The sequence below is a fragment of the Panthera tigris genome, chromosome D1 (genome assembly GCF_018350195.1).
Source record: "Panthera tigris isolate Pti1 chromosome D1, P.tigris_Pti1_mat1.1, whole genome shotgun sequence".
In the NCBI taxonomy this organism is placed as follows: Eukaryota; Metazoa; Chordata; class Mammalia; order Carnivora; family Felidae; genus Panthera; species Panthera tigris.
In genome coordinates this window covers 39,046,871-39,072,888 of record NC_056669.1, presented here as the reverse complement: position 1 = coordinate 39,072,888, position 26,018 = coordinate 39,046,871, and the positions used below count along the sequence as shown (strand labels likewise).

Here is a 26,018-nt window from a genome sequence, read left to right as displayed (position 1 = left end):
ATGTGTGGCATATAGCATTAGTTCCCCCCCTTAACAGCCATGAAACCAATATGGTTTTCCTATTTTTCCTTTTCTGCCACTCATTCACTCTGTGGAAAAATCAGTAACTACCTGATATTTAAGAAGCAAAATAGAATAGCTGTTAAGAACACATATTCTGGAGCCAGCCTTCCTGGTTTTAGATCCTAGCTTTGTTATTTACTAGTTCTCTGGACTCTCTATACCTAGGTTTTCTAATCCCTAAAAGAGTAGTGGCCATAACACAACTTAAATGGCATTATTTTTGAATGAATTAATATACGTAAAGCATTTCAATAATGGCAGGTACATATTAAGCATGTATAAACACTTGCCATTAATATTTGCAGTGGGCATTGTACATGTGCAAACACGGGTACTTCAGCATGTAATTCAACTCAAACTAACTTAACAAAAAAAAAATAGGACTTACAGAATTACAAAGCTTGCAGTAGTCATGGGGAAGTGATAGAATAAAGGGGTGAGGTGTAAGAGCTAAGGACTTACTCAGAAACTGGAGTAGAGGACACAAGGCTCCTTACCCTACATATCACTGTTCAATTCTCCTTCTGTCTTGTCCTCACTCTTTTTCCTTCAGATAGGTTGGTATCAGGGAATTAGGCTGCTGCAGCCAAAAATCAATGTTCTTTCAGCTCAGAATCCAAGAAAAAATGGCTACCCTTTCCCTTCCAATCCAGAGAATTTAATGAAGCACTCTGATGGCTGACCTTGAATCATATGTTCATCTTTGGGCTAATCCAGGGCTTTGAAGGAGTATCGAATTATGGTTTGCCCTGGGTGGGTCACATGCCTACCCCTGTGAATGGGGGAAATCATAAGTAAAGCCTACCAGGACCACACAGAGTGAGGAAGAGATCCCCAAAGGAAAAGACACCCCCTTAAGAAGGGAGAAATGAAAGCATACTGGAGATATAAAAACAATAACCGCCAGAGCTAACTGCAAAGAAAATACAATATGGTGTCCACTTTCAAGGAACTTGGATCCTAGTAGGAGAAGAGGCATAACAGATAAATTAATCATGCCATTATTAAGCAACTATTCCATGTCATGGACCACGTGGTGGCGGTACAGGAAGGAGTGAGAGACACCCTCTTTCTCAGCAGCTGGTCTAATAGAAGTATCTTGCTTTCCCTATTGTGTTCCTGAATGCCTAATGCTCACTCTAGTATTTGAAATGCAGCAAGCAAACTGGGCGCAGAGATTTCATGCCAGACTCCAGAGGAATGAAACACAGGTACTCATTTCTAATTTGGGAAGGAGCTTGTCTGGGCAGTCTTTCTTCTTCTTTTTACAAACCCTTTAATTATATCATAGAAGTCACATTTACTGGGGGGAGGGGCTAGGACTTCCTATCGTTTGGGAGAGACATGCAACTTGTAACAAGCTTCATCTCATTTTGAAGAGATTTGAAGTAACTTACAACAGTGAATGAAAGTGGAATGTCCCACGCATCTCATCAGCTTGATAGCATGAGGAGGTTACGTGCACACCAGCATTAATCTCCTATCTACAACGGCAGCCTCTCCCTACCTGATTATGGGCAACTTCCAAAACCAGACCAGACAACAATAAACCTAAGAGCGCTTTCTGAGAGGTTTCCCCAACAGGGAGGAGGACCATGTTCTCACTCTTGAGCCGCATCTTATTGTCTCTGTGGCCGGTGACACCCTGAGAGTACTGGCCACTGGTACACTCCCTGCATTTCTATGGCCAACGCTGTGGTTTGTGGCCATGGAAAGGATTTAGGTCCTTGTCCTAAATGGTTGCACCTTTTTACAAAGTTGTCCTGAGCCCATCCCAGCAGCCTGGGGCCCTGCGTATTTCCACGGAGGCTTCTATCGAGGCTGGGGCCAGACTACACCACTCCCTCCATGGGTATCATTTCTGACTGTCGTCCTTACACTAGGGCACACAGCTCTCTCATCCATTGTTGCCCCTTTCTCCTCCGAACCACACAGAACTGCAAAATCCTTTTCTATCATTTTATGAAATTAGATCCCCAAAGATCCGAGAACAAATCTGTAAGAGCCTGAACAAACAACCAGACTTTGAACCTTGGGGTGAGCTTACCCCGAAAGCGGGAGCCCAAAAGCATCTGCTTCATATGCAAGTCCATCTTTCCAAAATAAATAAAGAAACCCAAGAAAGGGGGAAATAAATGTAGATTTATTACAAAAAAATAAATAGAAGGCCAGAAGAAAAAGATTATACGTAGAAGCACACACTGTACAGTTGTGCAGCTGAGCTTTGCAGTAGCTAAAGTGAAGACAGAAAAAGAATCCGCGAGAAGGTTCAGAATTTCATCGGAAATAAATAAATCCAGTAGTTCAGGAGGAGTATGGCTTGGTCTGGCGGTGTTCTGGAGTCTTTACTTCAGTTAACTTTACGTTTTGGTTTGCTGCTTTGTCTATCAAGTCCCCTTCCCTTTCCTCTGGGGACACAGACCACATTCCCCAGCTCTCTTGCTGTCAGGTGTGGCCGTGTGACTGAGCTCCAGCCAAGGAAATATGGCCAGAAGTGCTGTGTGTCATTTCTGGGAAGACTCTGATAAGAAGCAGGTCTACCTCTCCTATAGTTTCTGTCCCCATCTACCAGTTGAACAGGAAAAACTCTGCCCCCCATGAGGAGAGTGGATCACGAGCTGGATAGAGACTGGGTCCCCAAGTGCTGGTGTGGAAGGCTGCTAAGCCATGCCACTCACAGCAGACTGAGCCATAGGGAGAGGTAACACAATCAGTATTAAGCCACTGAGACTGCAGCGTTTATCTGTTAGAGCAGCTGATGTCACCATGCCCAAAATATATGGGCTAACACTGGCCTCCCTTGTCTTAAACTTCTCTTCCACCCACTCTCCCCGATGCCCCAACAAACATTCCAAAATTTCATCTGCAACCTCTCCCAGCACAATAGAAGATATTCTATCAGGGGAGGGCTCAAAGCCACTTAGATTGACTCTGAGCCCTCGGATGATCTTTCTTCTCCTGGATCTCTATGCCCTGTACCTAATATCACCCTGTCCCTTGCAATCTGACAACTGTCCATTCTTCATACCAGAAGAGACCAAAGGACATGGGATTTGGGAAATTCTGCATTCTCTCTGCACTGGCCACACTGCAACATCTGAGAGTTGTTGTTTCCTGTGATGACAAAACACCAAGCATGCGTCCCTCCTGCTGAGTCGCAGAACAGGCCATGTGGCACACTGTCCAGAACTGCAGGTCCCCACAGCCCTCTTAGAAGAGCCAGGGGGCATGAAGGGTGGAGAGGGGTCAACCCCAGCCAGTCAGGTCTTTCAGTAAGTTAGGCGTTGGCCTGGAAAGAGGTCCACAGGCATGCTGATAGAGCTGATGGAGTCCTGACTGTCACACCATTAGTACTCTGAAGGACTCGGGTACTATCATTTTCTTGGAGGTCATGTTGACATAACATTCCCATGGTAATTGGCCTTGCAAAATTCACTGGTCAAAATGTTCATTTCCTGAGCAGAGATTGCAATTAATAGCCAATCAGTGAAGCCAATCACTCAGCACATCTACGTCAAAATTTGAAGAGTTCTGAGTGGCTCCATCACTTGGGCACTTGCTAAAATCTAGAAGAAATATTGGTCTGGACGACATAATGCCTGGGTTTCAACTGATCCAACAATAGCCACCACTTACAGGGTACTTGCTGTGTCCCAGATCATTCTGGGCACTCTGTATGCAGCATTTCAAACATCTCCTTTGAAACAGGGTATCATTTGCATGCCCATGTATTTGAGAGATAACCTCATTTCACAGAAAAATACAACTGTCTACTGTACACACAACTGTAGGCTAGTCCCTCCTGGAAATAGATCGGGACTTTGATTTTGAGTTTAAAATCTTTTTGTGGAAGTGAAATTTTTCGGAAATAATTTGAGAATCCTATAAAATAGCATACGCAGCTAGCCTTTTTTCTGCTCAAAGCTAGATGGGGACTGAAGGTTCTGTAGAGAAAAAGGGGTGTGTGGGGGGTGGGGAGAGTCATGTCAGCCTGAGACGTAAGGCCAGGGTTGCAGGGTAAAACCAGCTCTGTTACCAGGGGTCTGGATGGACAAACACTAGTTGCTGAGGGGGAGGACGGCCAGCACTGAGGTGCGGGTGGGGAGGTAGAGTACAGAGCACCTTGGGAGAGAAGAGACAAGGCGCTCAAGAAGAAGCTGAGGACGGCCTGTTTTCATTCTGTTGGGCAGCTGCCCCAGAGATGCCCTCAGAGCAGTGACTCTGACCCACAAACCGTGGCAATAAGCCTGGGAAGCCAAACCATCAGCTAGCAACCAGTCAATGAAATCAAATCACAACCTCTGTAGCAATAGGCCCCGATCAGATTTGATCAGTAACTGATGGCTTCGCTAAGTTTTGCCCTCACTTCCGACTCAGGATCACCCAGACATGGCCAGATATGTTCCCCTCACCAATTACGCAGGACGCTCAGCTCTGGTTATCCCACCTCCTGCTTCCCCATGCAAACTGCCTCCAATAGGCGCACACCTGACGCTTGCCCTTTTTTCTCACTATAAAGCTTTTTCACTCCCTCGCTGCCTTTGAGTCTCTGCCCAAATGCAAGTGATGGGGGCTGACTCTACCGTTAGAGCAAGTCCTGAATAAATAGCCTTTACCTGTCCTCATGTGGGTGGTCTTTGTTTATTTCCATGCAACTAAGCAAGGAGGAAAGAACAGGAATTAAAAATCAGACTGAATGACTGAATGACGAAGTCCACCAGCAGAAAAATGAATCCGTGGTGATGGAAATAAGAAAGCGGTTGTCAGGGTGTGTGTGGGGGGGGGGGGATGGCAGGAGTGGGGTGAATTCACTAAAAAGGGTCATTAGACGCTTTCTAAGATGATGGAAATGGTCTGTCTTATTTTGAGTGATGGTTACATGGTGTATTAAGTTGTCAAAACTCATTGACTTAAATCCTTAAGATTTAAAGTGCATTAAACTGTACTAACATTATTACTTGTGGCAGGCTGCCTTTAGGAGGGTCCTCAATTCCTGGTATTCACACCCTTGTGCAGTGCCCTCCCCTGGTGTGTGGGCCAGACCTAATGACCAACTTCCCACAAACAGGTACAGCACAAGTGACAGTTTATCACTTCTGAGGTTGGGTTATGAGAAACTGTGGCTTTCAGGATACTCTGTCTTTCTCTTGCTCTCACTCTGGGAGAGGCTGGCTGGTCTGCTGTGAACTTACCCTAAGGAGAGGGCAACATGGCAAGGAACTTAGCTTCCGACACACAGCCAGTAAGGACCCCGGGGCCTGGCAACAGCCAATAAACTTGAAGCAGATCCTTCTCTGGTAAGCCTTGCTGTTATCTTGATTGCAGCCTTGGAAAAGACCCGGAATCAGAACCACCCATCTACACTGTGCCTGGATTCCTTGGCCACAGAAACTGTGAGATCATAAATATTTATAATTTTAAGCTACTAAGTTTTGGGGTAATTTGTTATGCAATAATAGATAATGAATACAAAGATGGAATCTGTTCTATATCAATTAAAAAAAAACCAAGCACTTGTTAAAAAGGAAGGGAATGGGGGCGCCTGGGTGGCTCAGTCGTTTGAGCATCCGACTTTGGCTCAAGTCATGATCTCATGATTCGTGGGTTCAAGCCCCACATCAGGTTCTGTGCTGACAGATCAGAGCCTGGAGCCTGCTTCAGATTCTGTGTCTCCCTCTCTCTCTATGCCCATCCCTCGCTCGTGCTGTCTCAAAAACAAATAAATATAAAAAAAATTTAAAAGGAAGGGAAGCACAGTACCTGGTAATACATGCCTCTGTTCTTTTCCTAGCTCAGGGACTCTGCTCTGTCCACCATGATCTACCCAAGTCTTTCCCCGGAAAGCTTCTTCCAGAAGATAAGTTTCCTCAGTATAAAAATAAGTAGGACATACAGACACATCCATGGAAGATCTCCTCTAAGGCACAGGGAGAGAGATTCTCCACATGCTGTTACAGGAACATTCCTAGCTCTGAGGTGCACATGGAATTCAAACATGCTGATACCCAGACAGGTTCATGGAGGGAAGGAGGTGACAGAAGGGGCTATCTCTTCCCTCAGATGCACGGTCTTCACCATGCAGCTCCTCCTCACATCTTCCCCTCTCATAGAGAGCCTCCCTGGCCAGGACTGCCTCTGTCAGGGGGATAGCAGAGGGAGCGTGGGCTCTGACAGCACACAGATCTGGACTCAGGTCCAGCCCCATGAGCGGGGGAGGGGGGGAGCTTTAGTGCACTGAGGAAGCTCAGGACGTGCCACTTGGTATAGTGATTATTTTGAGCTCAAGTCACTTGAAAAATAATACGTGCAGAGAGATACTTTTCTCTGTACACCCTTATCTGCCTAAAGACAGAGCCTCCAACAGGAACTCAACTGTTATAAATCCCCTCCCCTGGGGTTCCATCAACCAGAGGAGATGGACCCCTTTCACAGGAAAGGAGATTAGAAGTAGATGCCACATCCAGGCCAACTTTGTCACAAACCGTCATATCTCCCCCACCTATTTTGCTCGGTGGCCCATTCATCTTCCCTAGAAACCACTCACTCACCTCCCACTTCCCTTATTCAGATGGCATGTCAATTCTGAAATCTCACCACGTCTGGGGGCATTCACTTTTCTGTGTATGACATCCCTCTGCACATAATACTGAAAATGAATAATTGTATATTCCTTTTCTCCCAGACCTAGACGAGGACAGTAGAGGGAAAGTCTTTCCTTCCCTGCAACACCATGACTCCTTTCTGGCCTCAAGAACCTCATCTATAAAATTAAGATAACTCCTACCTTGAGGAATGATCGTAAAAATTAGCGACAGACACCAACATGGATGAACCTCAAATGTACTGGCCTGAGAGAAAACAGCCAGATTCAAAGGCTACATAATATGACATGCTGGAAAGCGCAAAACCATAAGGGCAGAAAACAGATCAGAGGTGAGAGGGTGGGAAGAGGGGAGGGCCACAAAGTGGCACCAGAGAATTCAAGGGGGGCGGTGACACCGCTGTTCTATATCTCAATTATACTGATGGCTGCATGACTGTATGTGTCAAAATGCACAGAACTGCACATAAAATTGATGAATTTTATTGTACGTAACTTGTACCTCAATACACCTGCTTTGAAAAATAGGGGCAAAGTAAAAGGCACAGACACAATAATTCTCTCGTTCTAGCCCACTGCCCAGGCTGGGGTCACAGCCTCTAAGACTGCCCACTGACTCCTCTCTGCCTTGGGGAGTTTGTCATTTTGGGGCACACAGACTTAGCCCTGGGAAGAGTGGTATCAGGACCACTCAAAGATGGCACCCTGTCCTGTTCCATCAGCTAACAGGGGAACATTAAGAGTCAGCCATTTTCATCTATCATTAGCCTCTATACAAATTCATGTATGTTTTTTACTCCAAACCAGCAAACAGGATGTTGACACAACCAAAGAGCAATGCCTACAAATCAGACATATATGTTATATGTAAGCTGCTAACAAACTATTGAATTCACCCACCCTCCTTTGCACCAGCAAGGTAAAGAGCGGAAATGTGAGTTTTTAATCAAATCAGAAAATGAGAACCAAAATATGGCAATGGTGCCTGTTAATCTCCTCTAAGTTTCCACAAGGATGGGCCCAGCCAGAAGCCTTCATTTCAATGGAAGATACAAATGGTTAGTTTGGATAAAAGAAAACGAAACCAGGGCAGGGAAGGGAGTGGCTACATCCTGAGCAAGACTGAATTCCGAGGTTGGTCAGTCGAAGGGCAGCTTGAGAGCTCGGAAGGCAAAGCCTTGGGTTACCAAGCCCTGGCAAAAGGATCTTACAGTCTGGAGGGCTGGTAAGAAACCTGGATGTCCAACTTCTTTAGGCCTCAGGGATTCCAGAGAAATCCAGCGAGACTCGTGTGGGTGGGCCAAGGCAAAAGCACAGGCAGGAGAAAATAGGGAGGGGATTCCACGCCCAGCAGGAAGTGGTTCCTGATACCCCGGAAGTACACTCTCCTCTGCAGGCATCTGTCTCCACTGTACCACAGATCAGGATATAGTAATAGGCTGCTTACTTGCTGTCTCCACCACTGGATTCCTTGTTAAGAGGAAGGGTGTATGGAACTCATCATTGTATTAATAGCTTCTAGCTCTGTGCCCAGCCCTTCTGGCAGCAAGTACAACAGGAACAGCTAACTCTCATATAATAACAACAACTAACACACGTTGCACTCTGAGTGTGTCATGTGTACTCTAAATTCTTCACATCTATTAACTCAATTTTTTTTAATGTTTATTTGTTTTTGAGAGAGACAGAGACAGAGACTGAGTGGGGGAAGGGCAGAGAGAAAGGGGGACACAGAATCTGAAGCAGGCTCCAGGCTCTGAGCTGTCAGCACAGAGTCCAATGTGGGGCTTGAACCCCTGAACCGCAAGCTCATGACCTGAGCCAAAGCTGGACGCTTAACCAACTGAGCCACCCAGGCACCCCACATCTATTCACTTTTAAAATTCTCAATGTTGGAGAAACTTAACAGAAGACCATGGGGGAGGGGAAGGGGGAAAAAAGTTACAGAGAGGGAAGGAGGCAAACCATAAGAGACTCTTAAAAACTGAGAATAAACTGAGGGTTGATGGGGGGTGGGAGGGAGGGGAAAGTGGGTGATGGGCATTGAGGAGGGCACCTGTTGGGATGAGCACTGGGTGTTGTATGGAAACCAATTTGACAATAAATTTCATGTTAAAAAAAAAAAAAGAAGGAACATAACAAATGACACAAGAGAAAAACAATTCTCAGTGTTAATATTATATTTTATAGATAAGGAAACTAAGGCACAGAGAGTTCAAGATGCTTGTCCTAGGCTATACCACTGGTAAATGGCAGAGCTGGGCTGTCTACTCCAGAGTGTATTTTTGGCCTTCTAATAATGTACTTGGTAAAGATCTGCTGACTGAACAGGCCAAGGCTCTGTCCTTGCCCTCTTCTCTCAGACTCTTTCTCCGTGGCCTCATCTACCTCTTCAGTTCCTAATATTACATCTCTGCAGCCTAATCTCTCTCTTCAGCCTACTTCCGAACACTAAAGACATCTCTGCCTTTAAATGTTTATGGTTTAGTCAAGAGACAGATACATAATCAATACCAGTAAATCATTCACCTACCGGTACCACCCTACCTCTCTACCTCCTCTCTCTCTCTCTTTTTACGTGTGCACACACATGAATCCCCAAAGTCCATCCCCTACTCCCTTCTCCTTGGTAGGATATAACTGACAAGAAGGGGTATGTCTTACAGTTAACCTACTGAATAGCTGAGTTGGTTACTCAACACCAGTTTTCTGTTTCTACTACCAGCTCCTCAGCACACAGAACAATGGGTAGGTAGCAGCATTTTCCGCCAGCGTGAAACCTGAGACCTGCTCTACAAGGAAGAGTCTGCATGGAGAGGCCAGGGCTCTCGGGTGGGAGTCTGCTGCCCACCTCAGGGTAAATTTCTCTTCATTTATCTGCAAAGATGGAGATGGGGGTGAGGGGCGACCCTGCCTGTCTGCTTCCAACAAACATAGTAATTCACTCAATGTACTCTACACAAGTACACAGAGCTCACAGACAACCCTTTTCACTTGGGAACATATGCACTGGAGAAATGGCAGAGGAAGCCTCTGCCAGCATCTCTGTTAACTGACCCAATCTTTCCTAAATACAAAAGGAAACCCAGGATCGTAAGCTTTATGAAAAAAAAAAAATCAATAGGTTAAAAGCGGAGAGTAGATGAGAAAACAAAACAAGAAACTCGTTCAAAACAAATTCTAAAAAAGAAAAAATCGGACTTTAGAGGAAACAGAATACTCAAGAAAAGAGGGAAAATGTAAAAGTTTTTATTAATATGATCAGATATTTGAGAAGCTATTACATCAATGGAACATGAATAGGCTGCTAATACAGAGGACATTGAGAAAATAATTGATTGGAAATTAAAAATGTGATTTCTGCAATAAAAATTTAAAAGTAGGAGCTCAATGATAAAATTAAGGAAACTGTCAAGAACATGGAACAACAGGGACACCTGGGTGGCTCATTTGTTGGGCATCTGACTCTTGATTTCAGCTCAGGTCATGATCTCAAAGTTCGTGAGTTTGATTCCCGTGTCTGGCTGTGCACTGACGGTGCAGAGTTTGCTTGGGATTCTTTCTCTCTCTCTCCCCCCCCCCGCCCCTTCTCTCTCTTTCTAAACAAACAAACAAACAAACAAACAAACAAACAAACATTAAAAAGACATGGAATGAAAGAAAAAGGATACAAAACATGAGAGAAAAGACACAAAGCATCAAACCAGGCATCCAGGTGTCCAACATCCATCCCAGAAAAACTGAATCCAGTACATGAAAGAGGACATAATTGAGAAATAAAAAAATATATAAATTTTCCAGATTCCCCCCCAAAACTTCACACCTTCAGAATGAAATGTGTTCCCCCAAAGCTAGAAGAAGAATGAAAAAAGATATGTACACAAATACATCAGTATAAAATTTCACTAAGAATAGATACTCTTAAAAGCCACCACTAAAAAAAAGTAAAGCACACATAAAGTTGGTCAACTACAAAGGGACAAAAATTAGATTGACTGCCAACATTGTAGCATTGATATTGGAAATTACAATATGATCTAGCAGCACCTGGGAAATATTGAGAAAATGACACTATGCCCACTGGCTTGGCTGTCCCAAAGGATGGATGGAGAGAGGCAAGAGACACAGGCAGACATCCGGATCCTTCCGTGTAGTTAGAAGATACAATTACAGCCATACAGAGCACAGAGCAGCAGCACACCCAGTCAGAGTGCAAAACCTCTGGCTTTCACATCTCCCTGAAGGCTCACAGCCGCTGCTGTCCTACCTGGCTCAGGTAAGCATTCCATTCAAGAAGCTGTTTGGGGTGTGTGTGCATGTGTGTGTGTTTAATGTTTATTTATTTATTTTTGAGAGAGAAAGAGAGAGAGAGGGAGACAGAAAATCTGAAGGACAGAGCCCATTATGGGGTTTGAACTCATGAACTATGAGAACCTGAGCCGAAACTGAGAGTCAGATGCATAACCAACTGGTCCACCCAGCTGCCCCCGGTGTGTTTTTGTATCGAATCCTTATCCACACTCTGCCAGCCCAATAGGAGCAAGTAACTGATTACAACTCCAGCCTGTTCCAGAACGTTCACTGCGAGACAGGATGAATCCGAGGTTAGTCTCCCAAAGTCAGTCTCCTAGGCATCCTGCCCTCCAGCAGATCTACATGTGAGGGTCCCTTGAAGCCATTTCCTGCGCAGTCAGTCACCATGGGGACCAAATTCATTTCAGAACTACAAGAGGTCAAAGAGTTTATCTCTCATAGTCTTGCTGAGAAAATAATGACTTGGGAATTTATTCCGAAATTGAAAAATGAAGCTAAAAAAAGAAGAATTTAAGAACAATGTGGATTGGAGGATTGTCTACAATAACAGAAAGATTTATTCCATGGAAACAACGAAAAGGCGAATCAGATGACAATTGTACAGGGAGTTTATAAAACAGTTGGCCCAAATTAGAAACTGAAGTCAAAGGACTTAAGATGAATATCTCCAAGAAAAAAAAAAAAAAAGATTTCACTCATCAGATAGTATTAAAAACCTAGAAATATCCAGGAATTAAAAAGGCATTTATTTCTCTCAACAAGAAACAAGGAAACAATTAGAAACTCCAAGGAAAGCAAACAAGCAAATGTGAGAAAAATCCCAGTGCAAAGACAGAGAGCAAACTAAAATGGCATGGTTTTGAGCAAGGCTGGAACATGAGAGAATTTAATTGCTCCATGGGCTCGAATATTCTTTGAACCGAGCAGGATTAGTGACATAGGATTTCACTGTATTTGGTTCTACAGTAAGTGAAAAATATATAACTATCATATGGGTGGTGATGTTTTATTTTTTAGAGTCAATCTGTAGACAAAACATGAGATATAATTATAGGCACACAAAAGAATGCAAACAGCTGAACTTTGCAAAAATGGTAGTCTGCAACTGACAAGGAAAAAGTGGAAGATGTTGCATCAGCTCTGACTGCTCCTCCTGCAGGGACCATCTCAAGTTTACTGAACTGAAATTTGAGTATATTGTGTAGTTCACTCTACAGTGACTTACCACACGCCCTCCACACGCTACACATTGCCCTGGGTCTTGAGAGACGATGCTGAGCATGTCTACAGTGCTGACAGGCAGGTTTCCTGCCCTTGGGGAGCAGGTCATGGGACACTGTGGAGGGAGAGTGCAAGTGACAGAAAGTTGCCATCTTTGACGGCAGGCAAAGAATGTAAGACTCCTTGACAATTATGGTAAAAGCCAAACAAAAAATAAAGTTAGAAATGGTTAAAAGCACTTGCCTCTAGAAAGTAAGACTGGTTGGTGGGGCAGTGGAGTTTAAGAAATGAGTTTTTTTACTTGACTCAATTTGCACTACTTTGAACATTGCCTTATAAGTATAAGGTTTATTTTAATCATAATTTTTTTTTTTAAAAAACTGTAATAATGCTACTTCTAACCGGCACGGTCAGAGTGGCTCACACTAAGTGCAAATGTTGCATAAAAGACCTGATGTCAGGGCTTCGGGATCCTGAATTTTGTGCAAAGAGTGTGAAATGGTGCAGCTGGGAGCCATTTTCTTCAATATACACTGAGAAGATTTTGGTCCTATAATTGTGCATCTGGATATTTTAATAGCGGTATGATATAAAATAAGCCTCTAGAAATATACTGTGTTGCCCTTTCTGCTTTTTTTATTGCTGTAAGTTGACTTTTAATTTTTTAAGTAGTATATAAATATTTTAGAAGGTGCTGTGAAAAAGTGCTTAAGAAAGTACACACTTGGGGCACCTGGGTGGCTCCGTTGGTTAAACAACCAGCTTTGGCTCAGGTCACGATCTCGTAGTTCATGAGTTCAAGCCCTGCATGGGCTCTCTTATCAGCTCAGAGCCCACCTCTGATCCTGTCTCCCTCTCTCTCTGCCCCTGCCCCACTTGCTCTCCCTCTCTCTCTCTGAAAATAAACATTAAAAAAAAAAAAGTGCATACTTGTCTATACACAAAAAACATGTTTGAGTGGTTCAACCCCTCTTATAGCCCATATCTAATAGTATGTTGGGATCTAACCATCGTGGGCAACAATGATCCCTGAAAAGATGTGTCCAGAGGTCTGTTTTGCCTGATCCCTTCCAATCTCTTTCGTCATTCTCTCCCAGACTACCTGAAGCTGCCCCTCCATAGCTCTAGAACTCTGGGAGCAGGAAAGTCATGGGGAAAGATGGAGGGTGGAAGGGGGTCCACTTCAGAATGGGGTGGGGTGAGAAAGAACGAGGGGCACTGTGAAAGATCAGCTCTGATCTGGAAGGGACTCTGAGGAGGCATTAGGTTAGAGGTGAGCAGTGAGGGGCAGAGAAGAACAGATCTGCCTGTAAGGCAGGAGAGGGTGTGGGAGCAGTAGGAGAGCTGGTGTGGAGTTTAGGGCAGTGAACAGAGTGGCTCCAAATGGACTGGAAGGAAGGCCTGCAAGGCAGGGATGTGGTGAAGGAAAAGTGAGAGCAACACAGCCAAGCCCTTGTGGTGAGAAATGAACTGCCATAGACATTGCTCAGGAAAGGTGGGCATCCCAGGGCCTGCCTGGGAAGGACACGTGGTCTATCTTAGGTGCTTTGGCCGTGTGGTCTCGGGTCCAAGCCCACCCAGGGACTCGGTGACATAGAATGGAGAATTTGTTTAATGAACCCAGAGCCATAAAGAATCTGATCAACAAAGCATAAAAATCACTCAGGGACTACCCCTACCTCAGTTGTGTCCAGTTGGGGGTCTGTTCTGTGGCCTACTTCCCATCAGCCTCTGCTCTCATCCTTAGAGCAGGTGTACATGAGCACTCATTTCTGCCTCCACCTCCAGTCTGTCCTGGGACGCGGGTCTGGGTCACAGCTCCTGGACACTGAAGAAACACAGAGGGAGAATGTGTCTGTACTTGACCACCTGAATCAGAGCCCTATGCTCTCAGAAAAAGGCAGTGCCTCCCCCTGACCTACATTTTCAGGACTCGCGTTCTTAACCCGCCATCGAGGGTGGTGACAGCTGCCAAGCACAGTTAATTCTAGACCTGTCACCAATCCTCTTCCCTGAAGGGCTCGAACACAAAGAACCATGAGCCATTATTGCCTTCTTTCTGCTGTGTAGGAAGAAACTACGACTGATTCCTTTCACCCTGAGCTTCCTGAGAGTCGGAGTCACATGCCATGGGCTTTGGAAACACTGACCTAGGCTTGAGTTCCAACGTCACCATTTTCTAGCTGTGCAGCTTGCAAATTTTAACTCGTCTGAGCTATAATTTTTTTAAGTTAACAACTCGATATTAATAATTACCTCATTGTATTATATGGAGGATTAAGTGAAATAATATGCATAAAGTACCTAATTCAGAGTCTGGCACGTTGTACTCATCTTTGTTCTCCCATGTCTAGACATAGGTGGTGTTGAAAGTATCCTTGCCCTCATTTCCTGGCAAAAAAGTGGGACTGCAGGACCCAGCTGTCTCCCATACCCCCTGAGTCAGGTCCACACCCTGTTGTCACTGCCTGCACGTTCTCAGGTATGGTTTTCAGGCAGATCCTCCCTTCTTTCTGTTTATATATCATATAAGCATGCTGCAAACAAGAGGCTGTCTCTGGTTCTTGTCACATCCGTGTTGAGTTGCCATGCTCCCCGACTCTGTGCAGAGGGTGTAGCTGGCTGTCCAATGCCTACTAAGTCAGCGTTAAGGCTGGGTCTCAGTCCAGTCCCTGGGCTAGCTTCCCAGGGCTACTCTAGGCAGCCAACCCAGCAGACCTTGCACACCAAAACCTCAATCCCAGCTTCTCCTTTTCTGAGTTCATCCCATGTGGGCAACTGTCTCCTTCAGCTGCGGGAAAAACTCCCAGATATGAGAACAAATGAGTCTGCAGGGTCATTCTGGCCTCTTACTGGATATCAGCAGCCCAGATTCAGAAAGACCTGGGCTTTCCCAGCAAAGGTTCTGGGAAGCCTGCTTTTTCCTCTTTTCTTCTCTTTTCTTGTGTTACTCTATTTTTTAGAGATCCTAGCTGTTGAAAAACATACTTTCTATCAACCACGCTGACAATTTCAACACAAGATAGTGGTTGAGAAGACAGGCTTTAAATTTGGATAGAACTAGAGGTGAATTTCATACCACAATTTATGAGCTGTGTGACCTTGAGCTAGTTACTTTAATCTATCTTCTCATCCCAAACTGAAACTGATAGTATCTATATCATGTATTTCATCATTTGGTTGCAAGTGAAGAAATCGGACTCAGTGGTTTAAAAAAAAAGGAATAGTTTCTCTCACCTAGCAAGAGCTCTGGAAGTGGTGACTGTGTAGTTTCAGCACCTCAATAACATCTCCCAGATTCTTTTGGCCTTTATTTCATCCTTATTGCCTCATGTTTATAAAATGGCTGTTGTGGCTCCAGATATCACATTTATATCAAGGTACCCATATCTTTCCTTTTAACAGGAAAATAGAAGGCTTCGCAGTAGTCTTTGTTCTGGACTTTCCTTTAGATCCTATTAGCCAGAACTGGGAGATATGGCAATTCATAGCAAGGGAGCTGGGAAATTGGGGAATATTATTGGCTTAGACCAAACAGAATTCATATATTGGAGCTGGGCACATTGCAGCTCAGGGGGAAAAAAGTCAGGGTTTAGTTACCTAATGTGATACTGTGATTTATTATAAGAAATACATATTTGGTCTTTGTCCCCATTTCTGGCACACAACTCAAAACCCTTGGAATTTCCTGTGTTGAGAGTTTATCACTCTTTGTTATGTTACTGAGGCAACTTTTGGAAAACACCTCAGGATGGGGGCTGGCCAATGGAGCCTATCTTGCCATGGTTGCTCCATGGTTGCCAATGGGGCCTGATTTTGATTAAAGGGTTAGAACTTTCACTCCTCACCCCTCTCCCAGTCCCCACCTCCCTGCCCCCCACCCTGACCTCAGGGGAGGGGAGACAGGCTGGAGGTGGAATCAATCGCAATGGCCAATAATTTAATCAGCCATGCCTATGTAATGAAGCCTCCATAAAAACCCAAGAGTACAGGGTTCAGAGACTTTCAGGGTTGATGAACATGTGGACATCAGGAGACACCGGGAGAATGGTGTGCCTGGGGAGGACACGGGAGTTCTGCACTCTGCTCACACACCTTGCTCTATGCATCTCTCCCACCTGGCTTTTCCGGAGTTATATCCTTTCATAATAAAGTGGTAATACAGTAAATAAAATGTTTCTCTGAGTTCTGTTAGCCAATCTGGCAAATCCACCAAACCCAAGAAGAGAGTCCTAGGAATCACTGATTTATAGCCAGTTGGTCAGAAGCACAGGTAACCTGGCCATGTAACTGGCATCTGAAGTGGGGGGGGGGATAGTGGGAGGGGGGACTCATGGTGAGGGGGGGGGGCTCATGGTGAGGGTAGTCATATGGGACTGAACACTTAACCTGTGAGATCCAAACTATATCCAGGCAGATGGTGATAGAACTGAGTTGAATTGTTGGACGCCCAGTTGGTGTCCCCAGAGAAGTGCGGGTGCAGGTAACCCACATTGGAATGGAGTCTCAGAACCATTTTCCCAAGCAAGAGGTAGGTATGGCTAAAGGGCAAGTAACCAGAGAAGTCTGACTTGACACAGGCTTGTGGTATTAAATTTAAGAATATTTGTAGGGTCGCCTGGGTGGCTTAGTCATTTGAGCATCTGACTCTTGGTTTCAACTCAAATCATGATCTAACAGTTCATGGGTTCGAGCCCTGTGTTGGGCTCCATGCCAACAGTGCGGAGCCTGCTTGGAATTCTGTCCCTCTCTGACCCTCCCCCACTTGTGTGTGCATGCGCGTGCTCTCTCTCTCTCTCTCTCAAAATAAATAAATACGCTTAAAAATTGTTTAAAAAAAGAATATTTATAAAGTGCCTAGTGCAGTGTCAGACTTATAAGTAGTGTTTAATACATTATACCCATCATTATCAATAAAATATAAATTGTTGGGGGGCCTGAGCGGCTCAGTCAGTTGAGTTGCACTGACAGTGCAGAGGCTGCTTGGGATTCTCTCTCTCTCTCTCTCTCTCTGCCCCTCCCTAGCTTGTTCTCACTCTCTTAAAATAAATCAATAAAAACTTTAAATATATATATATATATATATATATATATATATATATATATATATATATATATAGCCAAAGTTGGTTGATCATGCCCTATAGATAATTAAATATAGTAGTTAGAAAGTGATAAAATTGATAGCACAACTCAGCTGTACTGATTTCTGCGTGTCCCCTACCCCCACCAGCATAGGACTTATTCTCATTCATTCTTTCAGGCACAAATATCAAGTACCAACTTTGCATCAGGTGTAAGGCCAGGTACAGGCAATAATCCCTCTCCCTGACTCCCTAAGCCTCAGAAATTTAATTCCCATACCTTTTGTGCTCATGTTCTCTGGCTGGAACCCCAGGTCCAAGCTCCTGCAGACCCCTGGATCTTCCCTTTCCCCGCCAAAGTCAGAAACCACAAGAATGGTTTCAACTTAAGGGCAGCACGGTAATTCGTGCCACATCCACACCTTCCTTTTTGGATTTTGAGATTCCCCAGAACATAAATGCGAATGAAGCAGACACCCAAAGAGCTAGCAGGGAACTCTTCACAAAGCGCACACTTTTCACGAGCACCAAAACCGGGAGCTTCCCCAGATTCTGTCGACGCCTTATGACTGAATTCAAACGTTTGTCCAGCAAGGGCTGTTCATAAGCAGACCTTCTGTGCTGGACCCCAAGAACACGTTCCAGAGCACATCCTCAGTTTCATCAGCAGTGAGGTCCTCAAAGCGGGCCTCATCCTCCATTAATAATGGGGTTAGAACCCATAACGCGGCTGTTCGCAGTGCCAGGCCCTGTTCTAGGCACTTTATATACATTCTCTCATTTAATCTTCCTGCACTGCCAGATGGGTACTATTATCTCTAGTTTACAGTTGAGCAAACTGAGGCCCAGAAAGGGTAATTTACCTGAGGTCACACAGCGAGTTGATGGCAAAGCCACAGCTGAAACCCGAGCCTCCAATATCTAATCCCAAATACTGCCTCTGGGGCTATATGGCCCCTCATTACATGCATTCTCTGGAATAATGTTCCTGCTTCGAATCTTTTTTTTGCCATCTGAGTGGAAGTTTTCTAGAGAAAGATAGTATTCCTTAAGCTAGGAGTGTGGATTTCGGCCACCTGTATTTTCTATAATCGCATTTCTAGAAATGACCAAATTGCTTTTTCTTTCCCTTCCTGTACCTCACCACCAGCACCTCCATTTTGCTCTCCTTTTTTGCCACAGAAGAAGCTATGGGAGGTAGCGTTAGAATGAGCTTGACGACGGAATTGCAAAGAATCAATGAAGTGCTGTCCACCCCATCTAAACCGTCTCTACAGGAAGAGACCCTGCCAGTACCAAGGACGCATCTGGGAGAGTATTGTGGAGAGAGAGGTAAGAATAAGGATGGGAATTGCCAATAGGCTGAAAAACGACCTATTTAAATCTGGTAAATATTGGGAAGAAGAGAAATGAAACACATCCTGAAATGGAGATGGGCAGACCCCTGTTTCCCTTTACTTCGTTCCTGATGCAGAGATTACACAACAGCAGCATGACCTCGCTTGGAGCCTGGGCCAGTGCCATGTGGAGAGAGGGAGGGGAACCAATTCACTGTGTCCTATGCTCAGCTGAACCGTTGCTACCTACTTGGTCTGACCAAACTTCAAGCACAGCCTCCTTTCCCTTCCAGTGCACTAGGAAACTGAAGGGAAGCCCCTATACCAGGTGACTCCTGAAAGATTTCTGAAATTGTACCCTGCACACTGTCTCATCCCGTTGTGCTTTACGCCAATACTGTGTCAGAAAACCAGGGCTCACCTCAAGGTCAACACAGAACAGAAATACCCAGCAGATATGCTAACACTCTCTAGCCTCACGCAGAAGTTCGCTCTATCATGAAATTTGAATCCAAGAGTTCTTGCAAGAAAATTTGGCCCTGCTGCTGCTGCAGGTCCCAGTGTTCCTGTGACAGTCCTCCAGTCTTTCTGGAAATCAGGGCCATCGTTGTTTCTTATCAGGACATTGCCAGAACCTGCTGGTGTAACATCAGCTTTCTCTAAGACAGACAGATGGGTTCCTGCTGTTCCCTCCTGGAGAAGGGAAGTGAAAGGGCAGATCTATGAAGTGCAGCGTATTTTGGACAGAATCACAAAGCCCAAAAAGCACAGTCACAAGTGGAGAATTCTCTTTCTGGTGGGTGGAGGAGGGAGGAGGGGGCAGTGTACAATGACTGCCCATATTCTTCATTTGGAAGAGACTAAAATAAGTAGACATAGGTGTTCGGGTGAAGTAGGATAAACTGAGTGCCAAAGACAGAAAACATGACTGGTTCATTCCATCATCAATGATTCACTTATACAGTCATTCACTTCTCATCCATTCATGTATTCATTTCACATTCATGATTATGTACTGGACATAGCCCTAGAGAGAAGGCAGAGAAAGACCCAAGGATGTAATCCCCCTGCTTTGTGGTAAGGGCTAAAGGAGTCCACGAAGGGTTCACCATCGAGTTGCTCTTTCCTCTTTTTCTCTTACTCACATCCTGCAAAGGTTTGATTTTTAATAATTTGCCTAAGCTTTACTGATCCACTCTCCAGAGCTCTAGAAACACTATCTAGAGTACCATTGAAACAAAAATGATGAAAATGATAATAGACAACACTTACTGAGTACTTTTTGTATGTGAAGTAATGTTCTAAGCATTTTAAGTAGATTACCTTATTTATACCTTATAAGAGTATGACAAGCTGGGTACTATTAATATGCTTGTTTTCCAGATAAGAAAGCTGAGGTATAAAGAAATTCATCAACTTGTCAATGCCACACCACAAATAAGAGGAAGAACTGGGATTTGGATGAAGGCAGTCTAGCTCCAAAGCTTCCCTTTTAGCCATTACTCTATCTGTATAATGGATGAAGTGTTTGACCTCAGAGAAAATTTCAAGTATATGTAGTTTTCTTTGCTGACTTGAATCATATAATTTTAAACATCCAATAGTGGTTGCTAGTGGAAACTATTGGAATCCTGTTCAGTATTAAGCCCAGTCATTAACTAGCCACTCTTGAAGCCCGGCTGTGTTTAGCCCTCCCCCAGCAGGGAAGAAACAAATTTTACTGAGAAGGTGTCAAAGTCACACAACTAGTGAACCATGGGGCCAAGGTTCAAGCCTGTGCCTAGCACATGGCCTTCAACAAATATTTGTTGAGCAGTGAATAAATGAATGCATAAAGAAAATGAAAACGCGAGCAAGCAGGCAGGCAGGCAGGGCTGTATAGCCCAAAAGTTCATGCTCCATCCTTTGTACTGGTGGTTTTAAATTGTGTGCCACAAAGGCCTCAGGTAATGTGAGGAGGGGTAGTGTGGAATAGCTAGCTACCTGTGAGACTGGAGCCCCAGGCCTCCTATCCCTGCTCCAATCAGAGAATCTCTGCCTCTATATGTGTTAGGTACTGGAGGGCAGGTGTCACCAAAAATAGTAGGGAGACCCAAGTATCTATCCCTCCACTGAAGAAAACATTAAGCTGGCAAAAATAATCAGAATGAGGAATGTAATTAAAAAAAAAAAAGATTTGCAAAAACCAGGGAAGTGCTTAATGAAGCAGCTGCTGCTAATTTTAGTAAAAGCATGTGGCATTTTTCTTGCCCACCTACGATCCCCTCCATTCCCTAGCTTGGCCCATGGACATGTTGATGGTTAACTCCCATTCCTCGTGGTTCGGTTTGCTGATGCCAGAGGGGCAATTCAAACTTTGTTATCAAAGAACTGTAGTTGTGCATTTTGACCTGTCGGTTCCCTGACTCACTTGCTCAGAGGCTGCCTTTGTTTTGACCCTCTCGGAATTTTCTCAGGGATGGAATGGCCTTTTGGGCAGCATTTGTTGAAAGGATGTAAAGGCATTTTACTACTGATAGTCACCTGGGGCAAAGGATGGAGAATGGGACAAGCAGCTGACAGACCAAAAATTTGGGAAAGAGTAGCCTGAGGAGGAAGATAACTAAGGTAAAAGGCTTGGAAGGGTTTCCAGGTAAGCCAGGGAATCTGGAGGTCAATATGCATGCCCAAGTCTGAATATATATACTCAGAAAAAGTGAGGTGATCTGATCTTTGGGTTCTTTGTGAGAGTTAAGACAGTTGTAGATGGTCTGGCTAAGCACTGAAGGACTGTAGTTCACAAACAATCTGCAAAGACTGCAAATACCACAAAGTCTTTTCTGTTTTGTTTTCTTTTTGGTTCCAAACACTTAAGGAAATATCTCTCAGGTTCCTGGATGAATGCTGAGATAATGGAAGCGAGACTTGCATGACCACAGATGACAAGAAATGTATGCAAAATCATTTGGAAAAGTCACTAAATAAGGAGATGATTGTAACTCACAATAAGAAACAATAGCACATCATGGGAAGGGGAAAGAATATGATTTCTGGAGTTATCACTTTATAATACTCAAAATGTCAAGTTTTCAACAAAAATTTAGCAGCACGCCAAGAAACAGGAAACTATGGTGCATTCACAGGAAAAAGAAAGTAAAGTGACAGAAATGGTCTCTGAGGAAGCCCAGACAGACAGATTATCTTGAAGATGCTCAAGTCAACTATCTTGAAGATGTTCAAAGAACTAAAGGAAACCAGGAGAATGATGTCTCAACAAATAGAGAATATCAATCAATAATAAAATGAACCAAATAAAAATTCTGGAGCTTGAAAGTACAATAGCTAAAATGAAAAATTCACTAGAGATGTTCAGCAGAAGATCCGACAGGAAGGAGAATCGGGTAACTTGGAGATTGGTCCATTAAAATTATCCAGTCTGAAAAGCATAAAGAAAAAAGAAAGAAGAAAAGTGAACAGACCTAAAGGGACATGTGGGACATCATCAAAAGTACCAACATGCACACTATGGGAATCTCAGACAGGAGAGGAAAGAGAGAAAGAGGCAAAAAAAAAAAAAAAAAAAAAAAAAAATTGAAGAATTAATGTCCCAAGAGTCCCAAACTGATAAAAAACATGAATCTACACCTCCAAAACGTTCAATGAGGCTCAGGTAGGATAAAGTCAAAGGCATCCACACTGAGATACATTGTTAATCCAATTGTCAAAAGACAAATATAGTCTTGAAAGCAGCAACAGAGAAGCAACTAGTCATGTGCAAAGGATCCTCAATATAATAACAGCTCGTTTCTCATCAGAAACCACAGAGGCCAGAGGACAATGGGGTAACATATTTAAAGTAGTGAGAAAAAGAAAAAGAAACCCTCTCACCCAATAATTCTATGCCTGGCAAAAGTATCCTCCAAAAGTGAAAGAGAAATTAAGATATTCACAGATGAACAAAAACTGAGGGAGTTTATTGCTAGTTGACCTGCCTTAGAGGGTATACCAAAGGGAGTCTTTCAGAATGAAATGAAAGGACACTAGACAGTAACTCGCCATATGAAGAAATGAAGAACATCAGCAAAGGTAACTACCTAGGCAAATATGAAAACCAGTATTACTGTATTTTTTGGTTTGTAATTCCTCTTTTCTTTCCTATATGATTTAAAATACAAATGCTGTGGATATTATTTCATTTTATGGAATCACTAAGTTCTTTGTCTCCCCTCATTGTCTAATAATTTCCTCTCCCTCTCTTTAAGCTTCATTATTTTCCACAATTTTATGTTCCATATCACCTATTCTCTCTTCTTCTTCTTCTTCAATTCCCATTGTGACTGTATCCAGTCAGTATTACATCTTAGTTATAGCATTTTTTTAAATTTCAGCCTGACTATTTTAGGTCTTTGACCTCTGAAGCAATGTTTCTCTGGTGTCTTCTATACTTTTTTCAAGGCCAGCTATTAGTCTTATGACTGCTGTTCTAAATTCTTGTTCATATATATTGCTTATAACTGTTTTGATCAAGTCCCTTGGCTGTGATTTCTTCTTGACCTTTCTTTTGGGGAGAATTCCTCGGTCTTGTCATATTGGCTAAGTTTCTGTCCTTTGCATGTTTTAAAATCTTGTTATGTTTCCTGCATCTGAGAGTACTACTATATTAAAAAGGGCCATACACTGTCCAGGGCTGGCACTTTAGGAAGTGTTTCTGGTGTGTGCTGTGTGCACTCTGCTGTTGAGTTTTGAATATTCTTTCTCACTGGTCAGTGCTCTGCAGAGTTCCTCTTGCAGTGGGGAGTGTTTAGACCTTTAACTAACCAGATATAAATAACATAACTGATCAAGAATTTAGAATAATAGTCATAAAATTAATCACTGGGCCTGAAAAAAGCATAGAAGACAGCAGAGAATCTATTGCTGCAGAGATCAAGGGACTAAACAATAGTCGTGATGAATTAAAAAATGTTATAAATGAAGTGCAAAATAAAATGGAGGTGACCACAGTGCCGATTGAAGAGGCAGAGGGGAGATTAGGTCAATTAGAAGATAAAATTATGGAAAAAGAGAAAGCTGAAAAAAATAGAGATAAAACAATCCATGATCACGAGGGGGAGAATTAGAGAACTAAGTGATTCAAACAGAACGCTATCTGTTATCATAGGAATTCCAGAAGAAGAGAGAGAGAGAGAAAGGGGCTGAAGGTGTTCTTGAACAAATCATAGCTGAGAAAACTTCCCTGATCTGGGGAAGGAAACAGGCATTGAAATCCAAGAGACACAGAGAACTCCCTTCAGACGTAACTTGAATCGATCTTCTGCGTATCAGAGAAATTGGCAAAATACAAGGATAAAGAGAGAATTCTGAAAGCAGCTAAGGATAAACAAGCCTTAACATACAAAGGTAGACACATAAGGGTAGTAGCAGACCTATCTACTGAAACTTGGCACGACAAAAAGGAATGGCAGGAAATCTTCAATGTGATGAAGAGAAAAAATATGCAGCCGAGAATCCTTTATCCAGCAAGACTGTCATTCAGAATAGGAGAGATAAAGATTTTCCCAAAGAAACAAAAACTGAAGGAATTCATCACCACTAAACCAGCCCTACAAAAGATCCTAAGGGGGATTCTGTGAGTGAAATGTTGCAAGGACCACAAAATACCAGAGACATCACTACAAGCATGAAACCTACAGATAACACAATGACTCTAAACCCATATCTTTCGATAATAACACTGAATGTAAGTGGACTAAATGCTCCAACCAAAAGACATAGGGTATCAGAATGGATTAAAAAAAAAAAAACAAGACCCATCTATTTGCTGTCTATAAGAGACTCATTTTAGACCTGAGGACACCTTCAGATGGAAAGTGAGGGGATGGAGAACTATCTATCATGCTACACAAGAGAAAGCTGGAGTAGCCATACTTATATCAGACAAACTAGACTTTAAATTAAAGCCTGTAACAAGAGATGAAGAAGGGCATTATATAATAATTACAGGGTCTATCCATCAGGAAGAGCCAACAATTATAAATGTCTATGCACTGAATACAGGAGCCCCCAAATATATAAAACAATGAATCACAAACATAAGCAACCTTATTGATAAGAATGTGGTAATTGCAGGGGACTTTAATATTCCACTTACAACAATGGATAGATCGTCTAGACAGAGAATCAGTAAAGAAACAATGGCCTTGAATGATACATTGGATCAGATGGACTTGACACATATATTTAGAACTCTTCATCCCAAAGCAACAGAATACACTTTCTTCTCAAGTGTGCATGGAACATTCTCCAAGATAGATCACATACTGGGTCACAAAACAGCCCTTAATAAGTATAAAAGAATTGAGATCATACCATGTACACTTTCAGATAACAATGCTATGAAACTTGAAAGCAACCACAGGAAAAAGTCTGGAAAATCTCCAAAAGCATGGAGGTTAAAGAACATCTTACTAAAGAATTAATGGGTCAACCAGGCAATTACAGAAGAAATTAAAAAATATATGGCAACAAATGAAAATGAAAATACAACAATCCAAACACTTTGGGATGCAGCGAAGGCAGTCCTGAGAGGAAAATACAGTGCAATCCAGGCCTATCTCAAGAAACAAGAAAAATCCCAAATGCAAAATCTAACAGCACACCTAAAGGAACTAGAAGCAGAACAGCAAAGACATCCCAAACCCAGGAGAAGAAGAAAGATAAATAATAAAAATCAGAGCAGAAATAAACAATATAGTATCCAAAAAACAGTAGAGCATATCAATGAAACCAAGAGTTGGTTTTTTGAAAACAAAAAACAAAAAACAAAATTGATAAACCTCTAGCCAGGCTTCTCAAAAAGAAAAGGGAGATGACCCAAATAGATAAAATCATGAATGAAAGTGGAATTATTACAACCAATCCCTTAGAAATATAAGCAATTATCAGGGAATACTATGAAAAATTATATGCCAACAAACTGGACAACCTGGAAGAAATGGACAAATTCCTAAGCACCCACACACTTCCAAAACTCAAACAGGAAGAAATAGAAAACTTGAACAGACCATAACCAGTGAAGAAATTGAGTCAGTTATCAAAAATCTCCCAACAAAGAAGAGTCCAGGACCAGATGGCTTCCCTGGGGAATTCTACCAGACATTTAAAGCAGAGATAATACCTATCTTTCTCAAGCTGTTCCAAAAAAATAGAAAGGGAAGGAAAACTTCCAGACTCATTCTATGAAGCCAGCATTACTTTGATTCCCAAACCAGACAGAGACCCAGCAAAAAAAGAGAACTACAGGCCAATATCCCTGATGAATATGGATGCAAAAATCTTCAACAAGATATTAGCAAATCAAATTTAACAGCATATAAAAAGAATTATTCACCATGATCAAGTGGGATTCATTCCTGCGCT

General features: G+C 43.1%; 1 long non-coding RNA gene across 1 annotated transcript; it reads left to right on the top strand.

Annotated features, from left to right (window-relative positions):
* Positions 1-5,209: 5,209 nt before the first annotated feature.
* Positions 5,210-21,597, top strand: LOC122231205. Its single transcript, XR_006208398.1, has 3 exons — positions 5,210-5,360; positions 18,466-18,615; positions 21,475-21,597. It is a non-coding gene; the product is annotated as an uncharacterized LOC122231205 (long non-coding RNA).
* The last annotated feature ends 4,421 nt before the right edge of the window (positions 21,598-26,018 follow it).